Below are 7,817 nucleotides of genomic sequence, written 5' to 3'. Positions count from 1 at the left end.
GTTGGGGCGCCGGGCCCGACGTGTGCGCGGCCCCGGAGGGGGCAGCCAGGTGGCCGGAGCGCGGCGTGAGCCGGCTGTGGGTGTGTGCCCCTTCCCGGCCCCGGGTCCCATTTACTCCGGTGCTTTTCTTCAAGATGGAGGGATCCCCGGGCCTGGACTTTAACTGTTATCCCTGTTACCCCCCCGGGAGGGTTAGTGACCCTGTCCTGTTTGGAAAACCCTCGCTGCCCTCTTTTCCCTTTATGTGTAATTACGGTTGGATCATCTCTGCGCTTTGCTCAGATTCTCCTTCCTCCCTCTGGGGTTGAGGAGGAGGAGACACATCTGACCAATTAATGTGTGTTTGTGAAACAGGCAGCAGCAAACAGTCATTTCAGCTTCTAGGAATTAGGCTCACACAGGGTGGAGAGATCAGAGCCCTTCGGGGGGAATATTTCTGAACAAATCACAGATGATTAAATTCTCTAAGAAACGGCTTCCTACCTAAATGAGAGTGGGAAAGACGGAGAGGAAGCCTGTCTGTTTTCAGCCATGTGTTCAGAGCCCCAGGGGTTGAGGAGAGTCCCTAAGCCCCCGCAGGCCTCTCTTTTCTGTATTAGGCTTTGCTTTGCAGCCTTGAGTTAATTTCACCCCTGCTGCTTTGTCTTGGGGGAGGGAGTGCTGGTTTAGGCTGTTGTAAGGAGGTGACTATTCTGCTGCCACACACAATAGTCGTGTCATTTTATCGGGAGTGCTACCCCAGGGCTGAGAACTGCTGCAGCAGAGATAAACCGGTCCCTCTCACCCGCCTATTGTGTACACAGTGAAGGTCATAGGTTCAAGTCTTGTCTGAGAGCTTTGGATATGCTCCATCTCCCAAGCTCCTCAGTGCCATTTTCTTCCTTTTCCAGACTGGGGCTTGCCATTGGAGGAGGCCAGACAGAAAGGCTCTTCTTTTTGAGAGAGGAACAATGCAGAGCTCATTGGCACACATTTTTCAGAAGAATAGGGGATGCCAGCCATGTTGTGCCTGCCTCTTTGCTTAGCCTGTACTAAGTTGTGGAGCAAGAGTGTGTGGGACGCTGGACTCTGGTGTTCGTGTCAGACCTTTAAGGAAGAAGACAGCGAGGGGAGGTTTCTATTCTTACTGGAAGCATCATGTTTAATTTTTTAAAAAAGAAATGGGACACTCACGCAGTGATTTTTTTGCTTTTGGTTTAGGAGCACCGCTAAAAACCTGTGCAGAGTTAAGATGGGGAGCCAAGGACCAGCTGCCTTTTTTAATGGTGACTTCTTGTCCAGTAATTGCAGAACAAAAAAGCCACACAATTTACCTAACCAGACGAGCTGTGAAAACAAAACAACTTTCTTTTATAATTATTTTAAGTCTAGTGAAAGGAGAGGACGCGCTCATTTTGTGGGAAGTCCCTTATCTGCCTCAGTATGAGGGAGAAATTTGCCAAGGAGACATTAACAATATCGTTTAGGTCTTGGGAATTATTCATAAGAGAAAAATGAGAACAGCCTAGAAGGAATCCTATCCTTGTGTGTACCTTATACAGGTGCCCGAACACTATCAGGTTAGTTTTCTATAACTGTTTTGTGAGAAATTATTTGAGGTTAGAAAAGAGGTTTCCCTTTGGGACCTTAAGGAAACTTTTCTCTAAAAAGAGCTTAGAAATAAAATTCATCGTGAGAAGGGAATCGTGAACAACACACTACACACTGCACCCAGCCAGCCATTTCCACAGGGTGTTATTGAATGGGGCCTCGACTTTGGTAAAGATCTTTCTGAGGTAGTCTGTGGTGCTTCTCTCATCCCTTTATTTCACTGAGGTTCTGAAAAAGATGGCATGCCACTTAGATGGTGTTGGGCTTTCAGTGGTCTTAGGCTCTTCTTAACCAGTATATTTTTTGATAACACAGCTGCTTCTTAAGGCCATAGTAGAGCTGTTTGGGTCTCTTGAATGAAACCTCGGTTGAGTCCAGCCTTTTTATTTTGTGTCGGTCAGCATTTATTTCCCAGTGCTGTCAGGTGACAGTGGAGTCAGCAGCCTCAAATTAAGTTTGCCCTGATTAGGTTTAGTAGTTTCAGAGTTGGGCCCTTGCCACAAGGAATCTTATCTGAGTCTTCTGATTGTGACTGTCTTTCAGAGAGCGCTTTGAATTTTTCCCCCAGCTTCTTGGTAGGAAATATTTCCTTATGAGAGGTGTAGATAGCCAAACTGATAAGTGCTCCTTTTGTGTGAGGATATGGAAGCATAATTTTGGCTCCTGGTAGTAATTATGTTGCAATTAACATATAGCAGCTAAATGACTGGAACAGGATAATTTGCTGAGGGGTTTACTGATTGCTCTGTGAAGTGGAAATGCCACTCCTTATTTATTTGACTCCCAGCACTCCTGCCCGAACTCAGGTGTGGAGAGTGCATACAGGACTGATTCTTGTTCTCCAGAACCTCCCACTCTACCTTCCCTTTCTGTTCTGCTGAGTTACCTTAGTACTTTCACTGCCACTTTGTCCTGCTCCAAAGGGAGCTGAGCAATTGTTATTTCCATTGTGGAAAACCAGCATGGTTGGGAATACTGCCAGGCAGATGGGGCTGCTCTGAGATAGGGCAGCCTCATGCTGTGTGGCCAGTTTTCTTGATAGGAGCTTAATTCTCACTTCTACTGGATTTTAAAGAACCAGTTTCCCTTTAAAAACAAAAAAGAAACTGCAAAATACAAAATCACATCAGTGTTTTAACTGGGCTTTATTATACCTCTCTGACAGAGTTGGCGGTGACAAAATGAAGATAGGTGATGCTGATAGGCAGGTTCTGGGTCCACCAAGTGTCAGGAAAGGACTCTTTTCACTAGGGAACAGGTAATTCACCACAGCACCTGCCTGGCAAGGCATGTGGAATTGGCAGCAGCTGTGCAGCTGAAGAGGGATTATTGAGCAGGTGGTTGAAGAATCACATGCCACAGTGACAAGAAACTGCTTAGTCTTCTGTGGTTTAGGTTCAGTTCAGATGTGTGAAATTGCACTTTGTTTCACAGTTCTTAATGCCTATTGTTGATTTGTTAGTGAGATGATAATGGAAGAGAGAAAAGAGGTTCTTCTGTCTTTTTCTTTTAGATTCCTGAGTAGCATGCCCTAGACATGGTCCTACATGGCCTTATTGTATTTCTGGGAGTTCTGGCTTTTTGCCCGATGAATGGGAAGGAAATAGTGGTAATTTAAGTACTTGTTTATTAGAGGGAAATGGAAAACAGAAAATTCTTTGGTTTTAGTGTGGTGGAAAAGATTTGGCCTACCAAGGGAGGATACCCAACAGGTTTTATGCAAAGGATATAATAGACTTTTTGTGTTGTTTCTACATGATATGCCTTATCAAGAAATTTGCATGTTTTTATTTTATGAAGGTAATTCTTTACATGAAGTTTGCATCTCTTCAACTATTTCTTTTATTCATTTTTAAATTTTTTTCCAGCACCTTTGTAACTCCTTTCCCTGATACTGAGTTCAACATCATTTCTTAGAATCAAATTATCACTAGTGGGCAAAATGTTAATAAAAAAAATGTCAAGGAATTATCTCTACTTAAATTTCTTTTTTTTTTTTTTGAGAAAGGGTCTCGCTATGCAGTTCAGGATGGCCTTGAGCTCACTTTATAACCTAGGCTGGCATTGAACTTGCAACAATCCTCCTGCCTCAGCCTCCCCAGTGCTGGGATTACAGGTGTGCGCCACCACGCCCAGCTAAAATATTTCTTTTAAAAACAATTACAGTATTTCTTATAACTTGGAAGATGAGACTTGAGGTTTTCTGAAATTTTTCAGATTTTTCTTGTAGAGGATCATTGTTACATTCTGTTAATATGGTTTTATTTCCTTTCACATGCTTATGCCACTATAGAAGGCATTGGCATGGTACCTTAAATTTATAAGCAAGTTACTTATTGTTTATTTTTTGACCTTTTTATTGCCCTGTAGTCTTTTTGTTGTTGTTTTTGTTTTTTAAGTCAGAGTTTCACTATATAGCTCAGGCTCACCTTGAAATTATCGTGCAGCCCAGGCTGACCTCAGATTGTCATCTATCCTCCTGCCTCAGCCTCTGAGTGCTGTTTCTGTATAGGCCATAGACTGTGTGCTTCTTTCTTTGAAACACACCCACGCACACATATACACAATTTAATGAAATTACAGGGTACTAATTAATAGTTGATTGAAGGGGAATATACTGTGTTATAGCTCAGAAATCCCTTTTCCATCAGCCCAAGTAAAGGCTGTGACCTTTTATCAGAGGGAGGCGAGATCTGAGGGAAAATGAGGCAAACAGTGACTCTGAGGTCAGGACCCTTGGACTCAGGTACAGACAAGGACATTTACAGGATCTTAAATCTAGCTCGTAATCTGACTTAAAGTGGTATCCTAGTGATAGCAGTTAATTATTTAGTATTCACTTCTGAGGAAGAATATAAACTTCTTGATTTTTCCCATATAAAGCTATCACAGTTTTTTTGTTTGTTTTATTTAAACTGTTCACAAACCACCATATCCTTTCTTGGCGTTCTTGGTAGTTTGCTTCCTCATGCTTCTCCCCCTCCCCCATGTCTCCCGTTCTCTGCTCTGAAGACTTCTCTAGCAGCTTGGAAACACTCTAATTACTGTAGCTATTATAGTCACAACCCAGATCCTCCACCTCCTTCCCTCTCACCCCTTTCTGTCTTCTTTTCCCCCTCCCTTTGCTCTAGCAGCAGGAGTTGAACTGCAGTCTCATGAGCGCAGTCAGATGTATGAATGAGCTTTCTATCTTGTCAGGGCAGAACTCCAGATCCAACAGGGCCGATTTTTCATGGTTCTCTTGCTGTTTGTTCTTGGATCAGAGTCCCAGAAATAAGAGATGGCAAATACCTATTAGGTCATATCTAGTCCCTCACTCAGGGGCAAACATAGGATTTTTCTCCTGTCTCTGCAAGAAATTTTCCTCATTTCTTTTGCAGGTGAGAGCTGTGTGATGGCAGCCAGGCTCTGAAACTGCCTTCTTTTTATTGCTCTCTGGTTGTTAGTATCTGACCAATTTCTTTCTTGTATTTTTATTCTTATTTGTAGAATTATTTGCTCTAAGCAGTGTTTTCACCCCTTCAGCTTTCCTTTCTGCTTGATTTTTGATACCACATTTGGGTTCCTTTTGTACCATCGGTGTACCTGTGCCAGAAGTAGACTTTTAGACTTTTGCCACAAGGGTCATTGTGGTTCCTGTCAGGGTATTTGATATAAGCACAGGACATACATTCTGGCAGGTGGTAATGAAATACCTCAGAAAATATCTGCCAGGTCGCACCCCTAAAGCCCTGCCCCTGTTAACAAATGTTGCTTCTTTCTGTTGGACTTGGGAGTACTTCCTTCCTTCCTCTTGTAACACTTTGTTCTCTTTATGGGGATGAGTTTTATTTATTTAGTGGTGCTGGGAATTGATCCCAGAGTCTCATATATGCTAGGCAAGGGCTCTGCCACTGAGTTAAAATGCCAGCCTGGGATGAATTTTATTTTGGGGTAGCTTAGTTACAGTTAAGATACTGTGTAAACTAGTAATATTGTGTTTTCTTCACTGGTATAACTTTTTAAGACATAGAGGAAAAAACCAATGGGGAGTCATAAAACCCAAGTTCTGGCCAGAACTGAGCCTCTAACTAGCTTTGTGACCTTGTAGAAGTTACTCCTTTGTTTTTACTTTCCTTATCTGTAAAATTGATCTCTAAGATTCCATTTAATTGTAGAATTTCTAATGATGTGAAATTGGTGATAGGAAAACTGGGCAAAATGGTTGAAATAAGTGAGTAGTTTTTTACTGCTGTGTCAAAAATATAGTCAGTATTGAGGAAGGCTGATGAGTGCAGCGTTAGTTCCCTGGGACCTGACTCTTCCTCCTCTCTGCTGTTTGGAAAGCTGTGCTTTTTCTAAAGCCCCCTTTTCTGCTTGGAAGGTCTTGTGCTGTCATTCTGCAGGCTCGCCAGCTTGTGCGTACCTTTCTCCAGTGTGCTTATAGCACAGAAGTAGAAAGCAGAAAGCTGCCAAAAAAGAACCTTGGCTTGGGAAAGGGAATTGTATCTGGGAGGACTTGCCACACGTCATCAAGGAGGACCTCAGTCAGGAATCTAGTGATCAGTTTCTCCCTCTCCCTCTTCCGAGGATTGACCCCAGGGCCTCATACATACTGCACAGGAGCTCTACCACTGGGCTACATTCCCAGCCCTTTTTTGAGACAGGATCTCACCAAGTTGCCCAAGCTGACCTCAAGCTTGGAATCTTCCTGCTTCAGCCTCCCACGTGGTTGGAATTATATGTCACCATGCCCAGCTAATAATTTCTTATGTCTGAAATCTTTGAGCCCAGTGGAACTGATTGCAAAGTCTAGTTGGGTATTTTTCCATTTTTGTTCTGTCAGTAGAAACCTTCCTTTGAGTTAACTTGGAACTGAAACTGAGTTGCCTATAGTGTTTTATTTGGCTCTGTGTTTGTGTGAGAGAGCGAGACAGACAGACAGGTGGCGGGGATCAAACTCAGGGCCTCGCACTGAGGTGCGTCCCCAGACTTCAATCACTTTTCTTTCTTTTTCTTTTTCTTTTTCTTTTTCTTTTGTTTTGCCTGCCTGGCTGCCTGCCGACCTGCCTGCCTTCTTCCCTTGCTTTTTGCGAGTTCTGTAGATCTAACCCAAAGCCTTGGTCATGTCAGGCTTCACCTGTCCTCCATCTTCCAAGAAGTTTTAAGGGAATAAAATTACATAACTAAGTGGTTTATTCCCCCCACGTTTGGATTTTTATCAGAATTTCCCAGTTAATTCTTAGATTTGAGATTTCCAAAGGCAGCTGTTTATTAAACGTTAAGATGATGGTGGTCTTAATCCTTTGTTGTTGTTAATATAGGGAAATCATTTTTTGTTTTGTTTCATTTTGGTTTTTGAGACAGGGTCTCACTATATAGCCCACGCTATACGGCACTCCTCATGCCTCAGCCTCCCGAATTGCTGGGATTATAGGCATATGCCACCACGCCTGGCAGACATTACATGTTTAATCTACCTTCTAGCATTCACTGTTTTTAAATTTGCAGTTAAAACATCCATCAGTCTAAACGGGAAAATTTAGTGGGCCGGACTATTTATTTTGGACTCATAAGAAGTTCTAGAAGTGCTTTTCTTTACTCTCAACCATCTGTGTAGCACAGTGCTAATTTCCAATTAATCTGAAGATTATTTTGGGAAGTGCTGTACTTGAAGGTGAGATTTTAGAAAGATTTATATTAGAAATGTAAGTAGCTTTTGTGGGTGCATTAAAAAAGTCAAGTAAATCATGGGGAATTCTATTGGCAGGTGGTGAGAATAGATGCCATATAACCTTTGGAAATTGAACCACAGCATGAAATCCAGATTCTGGCAGTTGGGCCACATTGCATGGTTTTACCACACTTCACACTGATATCTGTAATTTCTTAGACTATAGTTCAGTATTTGTAGAGGAACAGAGCAGTGTCTGCTCTGCTCTTACAGAGGATAGCTATTGGGCTTTTGGTATGTTGTCAGCTGCATTCCTAGCAACATTTCTAAGGTGGGGCACTTTGAGTCTGGTTGGAATGACCTTTCGCTCATGTGAGCTGAAATGGATATTCAAGAATATAACTTGTGTGTGGTGGCGCACGCCTATAATTCCAGCACTTGGGAGGCTGAGGCAGGAGGATCATTGTGAGGTCGAGACCCACCTGGGCTACAAAGTGAGCTCAAGGCCAGCCTGAACTGCATAGCAAGACCCTATCTCAAAAAGACAAAACAAACAAACAAACAAACAAAATAT

The 7,817-nt window shown here is 42.7% G+C and overlaps 1 protein-coding gene across 3 annotated transcripts in view; it reads left to right on the top strand.

Annotated features, from left to right (window-relative positions):
- Znf609 (zinc finger protein 609) overlaps positions 1-7,817 on the top strand; it is a 197,809-nt gene that overhangs the window by 2,055 nt on the left and 187,937 nt on the right. The gene's annotated exons all lie outside the window — the stretch shown is intronic.

This window comes from Chinchilla lanigera, unplaced genomic scaffold (genome assembly GCF_000276665.1).
Source record: "Chinchilla lanigera isolate Chin_1 unplaced genomic scaffold, ChiLan1.0 scaffold00049, whole genome shotgun sequence".
NCBI lineage: Eukaryota > Metazoa > Chordata > Mammalia > Rodentia > Chinchillidae > Chinchilla > Chinchilla lanigera.
The sequence above is the reverse complement of the archived record's forward strand: the minus strand, read 5'-3'. Positions and strand labels throughout refer to the sequence as shown.